This window comes from Helianthus annuus, chromosome 8 (genome assembly GCF_002127325.2).
Source record: "Helianthus annuus cultivar XRQ/B chromosome 8, HanXRQr2.0-SUNRISE, whole genome shotgun sequence".
NCBI lineage: Eukaryota > Viridiplantae > Streptophyta > Magnoliopsida > Asterales > Asteraceae > Helianthus > Helianthus annuus.
The window spans coordinates 100,825,188-100,841,494 of NC_035440.2; positions in this window are offsets into that span (position 1 = coordinate 100,825,188).

Genomic DNA, 16,307 nt, shown 5'->3' on the forward strand with positions numbered 1-16,307 from the left:
CTCTTGTTGGTGCACTACATCTGTTGATTTCGTCTAGGTGTCTAGGATCAGGTCTTACATTGTATTGTATAGCATAGGGCACGAAATACGAGAAAACAAGAGTTTGTATAGGTTTTATAGTCTAGGATCGCTTATAGGGTCTTGAGATGCCTGGATCGCTTATATGGCATCTGGATCGCTTATATGGCATCTGGGTCGCTTATATGGTCAAGTCTGGACCGCTCTTGTGTCACATGTCCACATGAGCGGACCCAAGACACTATATATAGGTGTGCTTGAGCGATCCTCAGTAGTGATTCATTGTATTCCACACCGAAGCTCTGCCGGTGTGAAGATCGAGCTGTAAAACATTTCAAATCAGTAAAACAAGCAGTTAGGAGGAAGAACAAGCTATATCTACTTGCTTTTCTTATTATTCTGCATCTGAATTGCAAGAGACAACCTCTGAACGACTCGTTCGGGTCAGCATTCGATTCTACAAGTGGTATCAGAGCTTGGGAGGAGGTTTTCTGCAGATTATAGCCGGATTTCATTGTTTCTTCTCGTTTCTACATCTTCTTTTCTCATTTCCAGAAGATTTCACGGTCAGAATTAGTTCAATTTCTCACAGTTTGTGCGCAATAGTATCTAGATAAACCCTGGAAAGTTTGAAGACAAAATTCGAAGTTTTTATGAACCAAATCATGTTCAGAATGTGGATCGCTCAAATGACGTCATCGTGAACCGCTCGTAGTTCACATTTCTGGACCGCCCTTAGAACATTCTTGGACCGCTTGAAAGACAGATGTTGGATCGCTCGTAAGATAGATTCTGAACCGCTCAAAATTGTTAGTTTGGACCGCTCTTAGAATACTTTCTGGACCGCTCGAGTGATTACTTCTGGATCGCTCTTAGTTCAATCTTGGACTGCTCGAAAGTTAATCTCTGGACCGCTCGAGTGTATATTTTTTTCTGTTCTGCTCAAACGAACATTATTGTTGGATCGCTTCAAAGGATATTTCTGATTCGCTTTTCTGTCAGTTGTTTTTGGAAATTGTGCTAAGTCAATATGAATTCTGAATTTTACAACGCACTTGCAACATCGACTACTCCAGCTGCAATTGCTCAAGCAATGAACTTAGAAAATGAGACGGGAACGACTCAAAAGCCCCCTAGATTGATGAGCATTGAGGAGTACTATGGGTGGAAAGATAGGTTTGAAAACTGGGTTCAAGCAAACCATCTTAGATCTTGGGAGTGTATATTGAAGAAATACACTTTGCCTAGAACAAAGTTGCAAGTTATTAAAGAGATATCTGAGTTTACTGAGCAAGAACGAGCAATGTATAGAGCCGAGAAAATGATGATCAGTTTGTTGCAGCAGGCTATTAAAGAAGATATATTCATCTTGTTACAGCACGATAAAACTGCTAAGTCGATTTGGGATGCATTAAAAGTTAAGTTTGAGGGAAGCGAAAACATGATTAAAAGAAAGAAAGCTTTATTAAAGAAAGAGTTCGATCTGCTTAGTAGTTTGCCGGGTGAGGATACTAAAAAGTTAATCGAAAGATACTGTCACTTGGTGCGATCATTATCAATGTTGGGAGTTGAAAAAGGTCGTGAGGAATGGGTGGATAAATTGGCTGACGCGTTACCTCAGAAAGAGTGGGGAACGTATTTGATGATCTTGAAGAATACGGGTGTGTACGATGGGTTGACGATCTCACAGTTCATTGAGAAAATAGAAAGTCAAGATCTTGAACAACAAAAGATCGCGAGGATGAATAGTCCGAGTGGTCAACAGGATGTGAAGATGTATTATCGTGGTAGTATTCCAGCTACTGAATCTGAAAGAAGTCCGAAAATTCAAACCGCTTTCAGTGCTGGTGATTCATCTGAGAAAACTGATCAGAGCTCGAACAAGAGTAGCAACGGGTTTTCATCGTTTCCAAGTGTGAATCCGAAAGAGACTAACACAAGTTTTCAATCTCAAAGTACAAAAACTGGAAACGGATATGTGATTCAATGCAACATAGCTCTCAAACTACCAGAAGGTCAAAGCTTTTCTGAAGACACTGCGAAAGATCATATGGCACTTCTGGGTTCAGTTCTGTTATCCTATGAAGGTCTTGTGGCTGGTCGGATCGGAAATCCAATGCTCACTAAAGAGGATTACGATTAAATAGACGCTGAGGAAATGGAACTTATGGATATCAAATGGTGTCTTGCAAGTGTTCTTCGTCGGGCTGAGAAATTCAAAACCATTACCGGGAGAAATGACTTTTTAGATGCTCATGTTTCAACTTTAGGTTTTGATAAATCTAAAGTTACTTGTTTTCGATGCAGGGAAAAAGGACATTTCAAGCGGGAGTGCAAAGGAAGAGAAGCTAGCGGAGCACAGAATCCATTCGGGAAAGATGATTATTATCGCAAAGCTATCTATCAGCAAGTTGGACAATCCCAAGAACCTCAGACTGCTCATGGGAGAAAGATTGAAGATCCTAAGAGAGCATGTTTGGTAGATTTCAGCTGGAGTGATTATATATCATCTGAAGCCATAGAAGCACGCATTATCGATCAAGATGATGAGAAACTACCTGAAGGTTTCAGTTGGGATATGTTTGTGGATAAGAAGGGAGAGTTCAAAGCCTTCATTGCCAAAATTGTCCGAGAACCAAATTTGTTTGCTACTTGGATGAGATCTATCGGAGAGAATGTGAAAAGTGAAGATGAAAAGTCTGTGTCATCTGATGAAAGTTCAGACAGTACTGAGAGAACACTCTGGAGATGTTTCAGATAGCTCAGATGATAGCATACAGAGTTTAGATGAACTTGAGCAAAATGAAAATGTTCCAGAAAAGGAAGTTGTTTTTGACAAAACACCCTCTGATTCTGATATATCAGATGGTGATTCTGACAAATCAGTACACTTTGATAAATCACCTGATAACAGCAGCAGTGATGATGAGAAAGAGGAACACATAAATATTGCAAAATCTCATTTGTCTCCTGAAAATTTTCATTTTTATTTTGCAGAAAGAATGAAGAAACTTAAGGAAAAACAAGCTGAAAAAGAACAACAATCTGAATCTGAAGGTGATGTTCAGAATGTTGAAAGTGTTGATGAGAAGGTTATCAAGGTAGAGAAAGAAGTAGAAAAGGTGATTGAAGTAGAGAAAGTGATTGAAGTTGTAAAAACAGTCGAAGTTGAAAAAATTGTTGAAGTTGTCAAGCCATGTGAGAAGTGTTTGGAAGCATGCAAAGAATGTGCAGCAAAAGATGACATCATAGCTGAGTACGAGAAAAAGAAAGAGCAGTTATTGTTCAATCTCAATTATGTGAAGGAATCGTACGACGTGTTGAACAAAACAGTAACTGGTCTCCAAACAACAAACTCAGAAAGAGAACAGGCGCTGACAATGATGAATGCAACTTTAATGTCGAAGCAAAAAGCTATAAATTTTTACATTGAAGAGAGTGCCAAATGGAAGCAAGAGTTGGAAACTGAAAAGATTGAAAATGAGAGAATTAGGAGGTTATTGTTGAGTTATTCTACCTCTGATTATCTTATTGATCGTGTCTATCCAACTGTTGCAGGTATGGAAGCTTTTCAAGACGAGAAGCCGAAAGAAAAGAAAGACTGTGGTAAGAAAACAACTGTTAGCTATAACAAGTGTCCACCTCCAATTTGGAATGGGTATTCACCTAGGAAACCAAATGAGGAGCAACTTGCAAAAGCAGTCAATATAAAGCTTAAAACCGACACAACTGATGTCTTACCAGAAAATATTGATGTGACGTTTACCTCATCCGATACTGATCATGAGTCTGAATTAATCAAAAAGGTGGTCGATCAGGTGTTGGATATTGATGAGGAGACAGAGTCGAAATCTGAGTCTGAAAAGCCAAAGTCGTCAGTCAACAGTCAAAATTCGTCGGTTAAACGGTCTTATAGTAAAGAATTTTTGTTATCAAAGGCAGATTTGAATGATGAAACATTCGAAGTTGTGTATACTTTGAATGGTTCTGACAAATTATATTACAACAAAGAGTTTCCGATAATGAGTATCAAAACAGAATTAATCAACAAAACTTTTAAACTAATAGAGGTTAATATTCCTGAATTAAAAGTTTTGAAAAGTTTTGATAAACCTAAAAAATATACTTCTAGAGTTCAACAACGTCTAAACAAGAAAAAAGGTTACAATTCTGGTTCTGATTTTTCAAAGAAACTTAACCAAAATCGTAGCTACAAAAAGAAAGGTTTAGGTTTTATTCCACCAGAAAATCAGAAAAATGAGAAAAATTCTAAATCAAACACTGAATTTGTATCAGGTGGAAGCTCGGAAGATGAACAGCAGAAACCATTTTGGAGACAGTCTAACCAAGAGTTTCTTGCTGAGAGGAGAAGGAATGGAACTGGAGTGTTTCATCCGAGAAATGCTCAAACCTGTTTTAAATGCAATGAAGCTGGTCACATTGCATCGGATTGTCCGAAAGATATCAAAGCAAAACAGGGAGTTTCTCAGAAGTTGAAAGAAAAAGTTGTTGAAAAATCTAAAACATTCAAAGAAAATTCGAAAAATGAGGTTGGGGAATGTTCAAAGAAACATTTTTACCAAAGGAAAGGAAAAGACAACCAAGCGTGGGTTGCAAAAAAGGTAGAAGAAAAAGTTGGCGATGAATCTGGTTCCACAAAACCAGAAGAGCCACAAATTGTGGAGAAAATTTCAGTGAATGATGATGTTTTTCCATCACTGAAGTTTGAAGAGGTTAAAAAGAAAATTGGTAAAATTGAAATTTCAAATCAATTTTATAATGAAGAAAAAGAATTTGATGTCGAGAAAACATTCAACGGAAATGTTAAAAAGATATTTGGGAAAATGTTGAGTGGGAAAGCAAAGGGGGTAAAAGATTTTTACGCAATTAAAAAGGCGACATACAACCCTACAGCTGAAGAGTTGAAAGCCCTCAAGTCTGAGAAGACTTGGAGGGAAGTTTGTTTCCCATAATAGTTGAAGGACTACGCCGGAGATCCCAAGTTTATGTCGTGGATCAGGAATCGGCATCATTCTAGTTTTTGACGTATTTGTTTGAATGATTGTGATTAATTTTTGAATGTTTTGCAGGTGAAAGGACTATGCCGGAGCTTCCAGGTTGATAATTGCGAAGCAGGAATCGGCATCCTGATTGGTAAAATGGTGATGTAGACGTAACATTCCTACAAGTGGTAGTTTTTGGATATCTACAAGTGGTAATCTTGATCCCACAAGTGGTATTTGTGGTTAAATTTTGAGATGCTTGGATACTTTGAAGTAATTACATTTACAAGTGGTACAGAAGGTTATTAAATGCAAATGGTAAATCAGGGACATTAAATTGTACTTGATTTACTATTCATGGCAAAAGATAGACAAGATGATGAACCACATCCCCGTTCTTAAAATTGATAATCCTACAAGTGGTTGTTATCAACACAAATTCATTTTCCGGAAAAGTCATTTCGATTAAAACAAACTTAAGTGTTTTGAAATCTAAATGAGAAAATGGTTTGTGATAGGGGGAGTTCAGATTGTTTATGCATAGTGAATGGCGTTTTGATGTGATTCAGTGTCAGTTGTCAAGTTTCTGTACAGTTCCTTTTTTATGTTTCTAGTAGGTCAAGAGTCTAGAAGTTTTTCAAATTTTCGTTAATGTGTTTGCATTTTAGGGGGAGTAGTATATTTCAGAAAATCCAAAAACATTAGTATATTTGAAAAAAGCCAAAAACATGATAAAATTCAAAAATGAGTTTTGTTGCGAAAAAGAGGAAATGATAGTACATCAGTGGACTATTACGGCACGCTAAAGAAATGTAAAGTTAAAAAGTGTTAAACAATCTTACTGCGGATGTGTCAGTAGATTTTCGCACATTTAGTAAATTGAAACGAGATATAAACCTAAATTCAAACTTGCTTGATTCGTGGGTAACTATTCTTGAATATATGGGTAACCCCCGAAATCTTGTTTGAAAGGTCCCGTATTCTGAGATACTAGGTCTTTATACTCAGTGATATCTGGGGTATTATCCCGGGACTTCTGCTGTATGGAAGTACTGACCTAGTCCCCGGATAATACTTTCTGCAAATGCTTGAAAAAGCGCCGCCCTCAGCATGCTGATGAAACAATAAAATTGATAGTCGCTGCTGTTGAAATGCAAAAAGATCCTCTAAAGGGGACCCACCAAAAGTCGAGCCGTCATCTCTCTGCTGAACGGAAGTTCTGACCTGAGCTCTCACGGTTTCGCATTTAACCCCTTTACAGATATCAGCTGTGGTATACTCACCTGTAAGACTGAATATTTGGGATCTGGATACAGGAGTATATTCAAGTGGAGTGATACACAATTAAGTTTAAGTCTCTAAAACATTAATATCGTATCTCGAATCGATTGAAATTTGTGTTGAGAATTTAAGAGGACAAACATACTGACAATCTAGGTAAATTGTTTAAAGCTTAAAATGAAATCAAGCTTAATGGTGTTGATGATTTGTCTCATAAACTGATATGATCCTCTTGCACGAACTCACAAAATATTGTCTGTAAATATTTCAATTTTTGCATTTACTTTTATTCAAAAATCCAAAAGGATTTTGTGTGTGTTTTAGCATAAATTTTGAAAAAGTCAAAAAGATTTTCGACAACTGATGTTGAATAGCTGATTTTCAAAATTCCGAATGCTGAACATGATGAGCAGAATTTGAGGGGGAGTGTTTGTGTAAATCTAATTGTTTTCATTAATTCTAATCTTCTTCAAGTGGTTCATCATAAATTGTTTTGAGGAGAGTTATGTGTTAGTATATAGTGATTTGAAATGTTAGTGAAAGAAATTTATTTCTAGGTTGAGATAGTGCAGGTAGCCAAGTTTCGATCCTAGAAATCAATTCTGAAGATTTCTGTTAGAGTCAGATTGATAGATTCTGAAAGCCTGTGAAGATTAGATTATGATTCTAAAGATCATGTCAACTGTTGATGCTGATGAACTTAAGGAATCAAGAGATCTGATCAAGAGAATTAGAGTGTTTTAAAGCCAGACAAAGATCCTGAAGATGTTATTGAAGAACAAATGAATGCCAGTAAGTCGAGAGGGGGAGTCTGAAGATAGAGAGAAAGAAAAAGCCCAGAGACTGATCTAGACTAAAGATGTGAAGACACAACTTTGAAGTCAAGGTGTGTTGGCGACTCCATCAACATCTGAGGGGGAGTCTGTTGGTGCACTACATCTGTTGATTTCGTCTAGGTGTCTAGGATCAGGTCTTACATTGTATTGTATAGCATAGGGCACGAATAACGAGAAAACAAGAGTTTGTATAGGTTTTATAGTCTAGGATCGCTTATAGGGTCTTGAGATGCCTGGATCGCTTATATGGCATCTGGATCGCTTATATGGCATCTGGGTCGCTTATATGGTCAAGTCTGGACCGCTCTTGTGTCACATGTCCACATGAGCGGACCCAAGACACTATATATAGGTGTGCTTGAGCGATCCTCAGTAGTGATTCATTGTATTCCACACCGAAGCTCTGCCGGTGTGAAGATCGAGCTGTAAAACATTTCAAATCAGTAAAACAAGCAGTTAGGAGGAAGAACAAGCTATATCTACTTGCTTTTCTTATTATTCCGCATCTGAATTGCAAGAGACAACCTCTGAACGACTCGTTCGGGTCAGCATTCGATCCTACAGCTCTGTTGTTTGGCACGTTGTCACACCGTCTCGAGAAAACCGCAAAACTTTCAAAATGAACAAGTGTCAAGATGATCTAGGCCACCGGGACGGATTGCCGTCCGATCGGATTGCCACCCGATCGGACAACCGTCCGATCGGCTTGCACTTGGTTCCACACTTAAACTATATTTCAACTCTTCAAAAGTTTTGGAACGTCGAACGGATTGCCGTCCGATCGGATTGCTGTCCGATCGAACGACCATCCGACCATGTGATGTTTTAAACACTTAAACAATTTTTCAACATGTTCAATGCATAGTTAGTTCCAAACGGATTGCCACCCGATTGGATTGCAACCCGATCGAGTGACAAACTGCTGTGAACTTGTTCTCACTAAGTGTCCTACTAATCGGATCGTCACCCGATCGAGCCGCCGTTCGATCGATCGACCTGAAGGGTAGAGGTACTTCTCTGTTTTCAAATGCTACAACGAAAACTTCAAAAGGCAAACCATCATACACAAACACGTCCATACCAAACGAGGTGACAATCCAATCGAATGGCCATCCGATCGGATGACCACCCGAATGGATTGCCACCCGAACGACTGGCCATCCGATCGGATTGCCATCCGATCGGGTTGCCATTCGACACTCAGTCGCATCTCATCGTTTAACACACTATTCGACGCTTACGCTATCAATCTGTAATCAGGCTAATCTTAGACGCGCTCCCTTCAATCCGACCAAGTTGTGTTCACTTGCTGAACACCGACGGTGAGTATACTCGAATCCCTTTTTATCGCATTTTGGGTGTAACATACGTTCCCATTAAATCGATTTTATCAAAACGAATTATTCAATCAAACTATTTATCACTTGCGAATAACTGTATGCATATTTACACGTGATGCTAGTTACATATGTGTTAGGACTTATACTCGCGAGGTCCCGCCTTAACTAGTATAGTACTATAGCACCTGACGGGGTCTAGTTAGGATGAATAGCAATCGCAATCGCAGCTCGAGTGACTTAACTGGTAGTATCTGTCTTATATGCATGTGTTGAGGTATCTCGTTTATGTATTTGGTAATTGTTGGTGCATAATGTCTAAAGCCTGCGTCTTAATCTTAGTTGATCATTGTATAAGGTCTAGATGTGTTAATTATGTATTGTATAGGGGTTAAATATGTAATTTTGGGTTTGCCATGTAAAGGTTTCGCTTATATGGACATGTTCATAAAAGCGAAACTACTTGTTTGAGGTTTCGCTTTTATGGTCATGTTCATATGAGCGGAACTACCTCCCCTATATATACCCAAGTTGTTTTCTCATTTTATACGTTCATGTCTCCCGTGTAGCCGAACTGCTGCCCGTGTATTTTGTGAAGATTGAATGAGAAAACTGTTTTAAAGTGAATTTCATCTGTTTCTACTCATTTCTTGCTTTGATTCATGCCGATTTTGTATTTCCGCTGCATTTTCGGTAGTTGCTAGCTCGAATTGACTGTCAAATACGGTCCTACAATTGGTATTAGAGCTAGTTGTGAGCTAGTTGACCCGAATCAAAGCCTTTTTCAAGCACATTTTGAGTTTCAGACCTTTCCGACGGACAAAATGGACTGAGATTTGAGTATATAGTGTAAAACTGATTAATAACAAACCCTTGAGAAATTCAGACCTAAAAATAGCTTAAAAGTGACTTAAAATGGCTCGTGAATAGGTTCCGCTTTTGTGTCATCTTGAGTAGTTTCGCTTATACGGCATTAGAAACCAGAGGTTTCGCTCGTGTAGTTTCGCTCATAAGGTCATTTTGAGAGGTTTCGCTCGTAGGTTTCGCTCCAAATGTCAGTTTTGAGGTTTCGCTCAAGTGGTTTCGCTCATTAGTCAATCTAGTGGTTCTGCTCTTAGGGTCATTAAGTGGTTTCGCTCATTTGGACATCACCTGGTTTCGCTTTTGTGAACACTAAGTGGTTTCGCTCATAGTACACTTAAAATCTAGTTTCGCTTATTTGACCTGTTTTAGTGTAAAAACCATGTTTTGAGCGTTTAGTCCGTTTCGTACGTGATCAAGTGTTGAAAGTTTTTAGATAAAAACAACCTGTTAATCAAAAAGTTAAACATTTTTTGGAAATTTGTCATTAAAATGGAACATCAAGATTTTTATAACTTGTTTGCGGGGAGTGGTATGGCTACGCAAAGTCCGGCGAGTATAATGCAGAATGTTAACATGGAAAACGAGTTGGGGACTATGCAAATGCCACCGAAGCTCATGAGTTTAGATGAATATGCGGGTTGGTCCGGCCGTTTCAAAAACTGGGTGCAAGCCAATCACTTCGAGTGTTGGATGAAAATAGAAGCAAAGTATGTGCCACCAGTTAACGGTATGGGATTGGAAAAGGGTATCGGGAGTCTAACGGAAACGGAACAGAGTGATTTCAAAGCTGAAAAGAAAATGGTGAGCATTCTGCAACATGCCATTAAAGAAGATATTCTCGTTTTACTGCAACATGAAGACAATGCTCAGTCAATGTGGCAAGCGTTGCAGCTGAAATTCCAAGGCAGTGTTTCAATGATTAAGAGCAAGAAAGCCTTAATCAAAAAGGAATTTGATATCTTTACTGGGATTAAAGGCGAGACAACAAAGCAGTTAATCGAACGATACTGTCATCTTATGGTCGAAATGAAACGTTTGGAAATTAAAAAGACAAATGAAGAATGGATTGATAAGTTGTGTGATGCACTTCCGTATGATGAGTGGGGCACTTATCTAATGATGCTGAAGAACAATTCTGATTTTGTGAATCTCAACCTCAGCTCATTCATCGAGAAGATTGAAGCCCACGAGTTGGAATTGCTGAAAATCAAGAAAATGAACTCAGCGAGTGTGCAGCAGGATGTATCATTGTATTACAAAGGCAACCCTACAATTTCAACCAATCAAAGTCCAAAAATACATAAAGGGTTCAGTGCTGATAACACTTCAAGTGTTTCTTCAAACACTCCACAATCTGGCAATTCTTCACCATTCGCGAATTTTGAACCAAATGTCAAAGCTCAGGAACAGTCTTCACCTCAAAGCTCATCAGGATCAAATCATCAGGCGTACGTTTCTGGAGTTCAGTGCAACATTACGGTAAACATAAAGAATGGGAACGAGATAACTGAAACAGCCGCAAAACAGCGCATAGCACTGCTCGTTTCCGTTCTTGAGGCTTATGAGGGCTTAGTCGCAGGGAGGATCGGTAATCCTGACATGACGAAGGTGGATTACGACCAAATCGATCCCGAAGAGCTTGAATTGATCGACATAAAATGGTGTATGGCGAGTTTGGTGCGTAGGGCTCAATATTTCATGGAAATTACAGGCCGGAACAGTCTATCAGGCCCAGATCAAAAGTTAGGGTTTGATAAGTCGAAAGTTACATGCTTTAAATGTAAAGAACGCGGTCACTCCAAACGAGAATGTCCTAATCGTGAAGTCAACAATCATCAAAACTCGTTCACCAACGACTACTACAGGCAAGCGATCTATCACCGACCGAATCAACAGCCAACTGTTCAGAGGCCACAAATTGAGAATAAACCGAAAAAAGCGCTGATCGTAAATCAAGACGATGAGAAGGTTGCTGCAGGTTTCAGCTGGGATAAATATATCCCCGGTAATGATGGTCAGGCAATGATGGCTGAAGTTGTTGAGATTTCTGAGGTAGTGCCTGAACCGGAAACAGTCACTGAGGATGTTTCTGAGGTTGCTGAAGAGGTGTCTGCTGATAATGCGGTCGATATGGAAGAAATAGCTGCTGGAGTATATTACTACCAGTCTGAGCAGGAGGTTTTGGGAAGTTTAATGAAATCTGTATTGCCTCCTAACATTTCTGAATCTTTTGCAGGTTACTTTGAAGAACCAAGGACCGGAACCTGCCCAAGGTTTGAAGAGAAGAAAGAAGTCGTTGAAGAGTTGATAGATGTGTCGAAAGAGATGACTGGAGAAGTTTTGATAGACATAGCTGACAAAGCACTGATGGGAAAACTCAAAGAGGTAGACTCAGAATCCGAGGAGTCAAAGTCTGTCAATAGTGTGTCTGTCAAAAGAGAGGAATCTGGAGTTCAGGAGATCAAATCAGTCAAACTATCTGAGTCTGAGTCAAACAATGTCGGTAAAACTGATTGTATAGAGCAGATTGTTGAAAAGGTTGTTTCAATCCCTGAAACACCGTGCAAACAGTGTTTAGAATCATGCACAGAGTGTCTTGAAAAAGACACTAAGTATCAGGAATTGAAACACCATGCTGATATGATTAAGTTTGACCTTGGCCAAGTGAAAGAGGCGTACGATACTCTTAAAAGGTCAATCAAGATGATACAAAAAGAAAGTGTCGAAAATGATAAAGCTACAAAATTGGCTAAAGCAACATTATTTGATAAACAACAAGAAGTCAATTTTCATTTAGACACAATTGCATCGCTTAAAAAAGAACTCGAATTGGTTAAAATTGAAAACGATCGGATTGATAAGAAGTTAATGAGTTATGTGGCTTCTTCATACGTTCTTGATCAGATTGTCCCCCAACAGCCACATAAGGCACCTGTCTTTAAGAGCGTTCCACCCCCAATGTGGAGTCATTACACACAGAAGTATCCAGATGGGGTGGAAGCCGCTTTGAATCTCAAATTGAGATCGATAGTAGATGAATTGCCTGAGACCATAGATGTTACATTTTCCCCATCCGATACCGACAACGAATCTCAGGTTATCAAAAATGTTGTCGATCAGGTGTTGGATGAGGAAAGTGAGAAATCTGAAAAGGCTCAGCCTGAAAAGGCTGTCAGTGATTCTGAAGATGAAGGGAATTTCTTAGATCGATATGTACCGAAATTGGAAAAGAGTGCGAATGAAGATCTGATCATGGTGGTATACACTATGATTGGAACAGACAAACTTTATTCCGACTTCGAGTACCCACTTTAGAATGTGAAGATCGAAAATGTTGAAAAAGTGTTTAAACTGGTTGAAATGAACATTAATGAAATTAATAACAATGAATTCTTTTCGAAACCCAAAAAGTCGTTTGTCACTTCACGTTCCACAAGTTCGGAAAAGAAAGAAGGGGTTGGTAAAGGTCAAAACAAGAAAAACACTTTTAAAAACAAAGGAATCGGGTTTGAAAAGAAATCGGCTAAGCAGGTGTTTAAGCCAAAAGAGAAGATCAATGAAGTTTTTGTCGCTGGTCCTAGTGTTGACGATGAGAAAGATTATATTTTCAGTCAAAAGGCTGTGGACGATTTCAATGCAGCAAAGAAGTTGAAAGAAGAGTCAGTCAAATCTACTTTTGTCGAATATGACAAAAGGGTGTGTTATCGCTGCAATGAGATCGGCCACATGGCGAAACAGTGTCAGAAAGTCATTGAGAAACCTGTTGTTGTAAAACCAGTTCAAAAACAAACTGTTTCAAAACCAAGTGTTCAAAAACAAGCTGTTTCTAAACCAATTGTTCAAAAGCCAAACATTCAAAAACCACGACCTAAATCTCCAACTGACACAAAGGGCAAAAAGCCGATGGTTTCTCCGATCCGTATTTTGAAACGAGGTGAATCGTTGAAGTCGGAGGATAAGCCGAACTCGACTTTCAAGATTGGCAAATCGTCTCAGACTAGCAAGACTTCAAAGTTTTACCCTAAAACTAAAATTTTTGAAAATCAATCTTGGATCGCGAAATCGAAACCGTCGGTTGAGGTCAAGAAGATGGAGAACGCTTTGAAAATTGATTCAAATCTTTTTAAAGATGATGTGGTTGATTTTGAAAATGAAGTTGATAAGTTTCTTGATGAATTTCCACCGATAACTAACAAAGTTAAAACAATTGTGAAAGAAGAGGTTCCAAATGTCACATTTGATTTTCCGAAAACAAATGAAAAGTGTGATGTTGTGTTCGGAAGTGTGTCGGAAGTAAAGAAATCATGGGCTTCATTGTTTGAATAAATTTGATTTGATGGTTGTAGGGGCTGCCCAAGTCAATTCTATCAAAATGGATTATGGATAGTGGCACTTCAAGGCATATGACTGGGACGCTTGCTCTGCTCTATGATGTCAAATCCATAAACGGAAGCTTTGTTGGTTTTGCTGGGAATCAAGGTGGAAGGATCGTTGGTCAAGGAACGCTGTCAAATGGAGTAATTTCGTTCGACAAAGTGAACTTCATAGTAGAGTTAACAAACAATTTACTCAGTATCTCACAAATCTGTGATAAAGCGTTTAGCGTACACTTTACTAAAACTGAATGTGTTGTGTTGAAACCAGGGTTTAAAATCCCTGATGAGATGGTGCTGTTGCGAGCTCCGTGGGAGAATGATCTTTATATTTTGGATATGAGCGTCGCAATGCCAACATCTCATCAAAAACAGTGTTTTGTGTCTAAAACTAAAGCGACAGAAAAAGATTCGATAATGTGGCATCGAAAGATGGGCCACATTCATGTTCGCAAAATGAATTTTTTGGTACACAATGATTTAGTTGATGGTGTTAATCTGAAGAATTTTCACTTAAATGATGATTGTGTAGCGTGCAAGAAAGGAAAGCAAACTCGAAAGTCACACCCATTGAATATGATGAATTCAATCAGGTTACCTCTTGAGAGATTGCACATGGATCTCATCGGGCCTGTCAACGTAAAGAGCATCAGCGGAGATTTATATTGCCTGGTGGTGACTGATGACTTTACGAGATTTTCTTGGGTAGTGTGCTTGGAACGAAAAGATCAAACTTTCGAGTCATTGATGGTGCTTTTCAAGAAGATGGAAACGGTGTAAACACTGCCAATCCGGAGGATTCGGAGCGACAACGGAACGGAATTCAAGAATAACAAGATGTACGAGTTCTGCAACGAGAAGGGAATTCTTCATGAATTCAGTGCGCCGTACACTCCACAGCAAAACGGCGTAGCTGAACGAAAGAATCGGACCCTGATTGAAACAGCACGTACGATGTTAGCCGATTCCAAGCTACCAATCTTTTTCTGGAGTGAAGCAGTTTCAGCAGCCTGCTACACATTGAATAGAGTTCTCACTGTCAAGAAGTATAAAAAGACTTGCTTTGAGCTGCTGCACCGTTATAAGCCGAACCTTGAGTTTTTGGAGCCGTTTGGGTCTCCATGCACTTTTGTTGATGAAAACGGTAAATTTGGCGCAAAATCTAATGAGGGTTTCTTTGTAGGTTACGCAAGCCCGCTGAAGAGGTTGTTCGTACCATGCCTGGGGAAGGTGATTCAAGTCCAGCACGTGGATTGTCAGAAACACACTCCATCGCCACAACTTCCCGGACAAAGATTCCTGTTCGACTATGACAAGCTCTGGGAGTCGTTTCATTTGCCGGTCGAGCCGAGTGATGTGGAACTTGCACTTTTATACCAGTATCAGCAAAATATGCCACAAGAACAAGTGCCTAGACCGCCAGTAGTTTCTCAACCCACCGTAGGTACTCACGACAATGAAGCCGGACCAAGTGGAACAGCTCACGAACCACCAGAGGAACCAGCTCCATCTTTTGATGAATCTGACGACTCAGAAGCGGAACCCGCTCCGACTTTTGACGAGGATCCAACGGAAGCTGAGGATCAAACGGTTGATCTTGACATATCGAGCTTGGAATCGGAAGTGAATGTGCCTGACAATGTTATGCCACGGACGTTGTCTTACCATCCTTCAGAACAAATTATTGGCGACCTACAAAGTGGTGTCAAAACCCGAAATCAAATAGATCGAGCTCTTACATGTTTCTATTCATCTATTGCTGATATGCAGAAAGAAGTCTCATTAAAATGTTTTATTTCGCAGATAGAGCCCAGAACTTACAAAGAGGCATTGACCGAGGATAGCTGGGTGAATGCAATGCAGGAGGAGTTGCAACAGTTCGAAAAGCTGGGCGTCTGGAGACTTGTCGATCTGCCTAAGAATCAAAAGCTAATCAAGACGAAATGGGTTTTTAAGTGTAAGCGTGATGACAGAGGTGTCGTGGTGAGAAACAAAGCGCGACTTGTGGTTCAAGGCTTCAGTCAACAGGAAGGGATAGATTATGATGAAGTTTACGCACCGGTTGCCAGACTTGAGGCAATTCGGATATTTCTAGCCTTCGCGTCATGGAAAGATTTTAAGGTATATCAACTTGACGTCAAATCTGCCTTCCTTTACGGAACAATCAGAGAAGAAGTGTATGTGGGGCAACCGCTGGGGTTTACAGACCCACTGCACAGAAACAAGGTGTATCTACTGGACAAAGCTATACGGACTTCACCAGTCCCCGAGAGCCTGGTACGAGACGCTTTCAACATACTTGCTGGACAACGGGTTCACAAGAGGCACAGTAGACAACACTTTGTTCACCAAGGAAGAAGCAGGCCACTTGTTGATCGTGCAGATATATGTTGACGATATCATCTTTGGATCCACCAACGACGACTTGTGCAAAGAATTTGAAAAGGTGATGAAGAAAAAGTTCGAGATGAGCTCAATGGGGGAGATGAAATTCTTCCTCGGGCTGCAGGTGGAACAAATGCCCGACGGAATCTTCATTCACCAAACGAAGTATGTAAAGGACGTGTTAGACAAGTTTGACATGACAGATTGCAG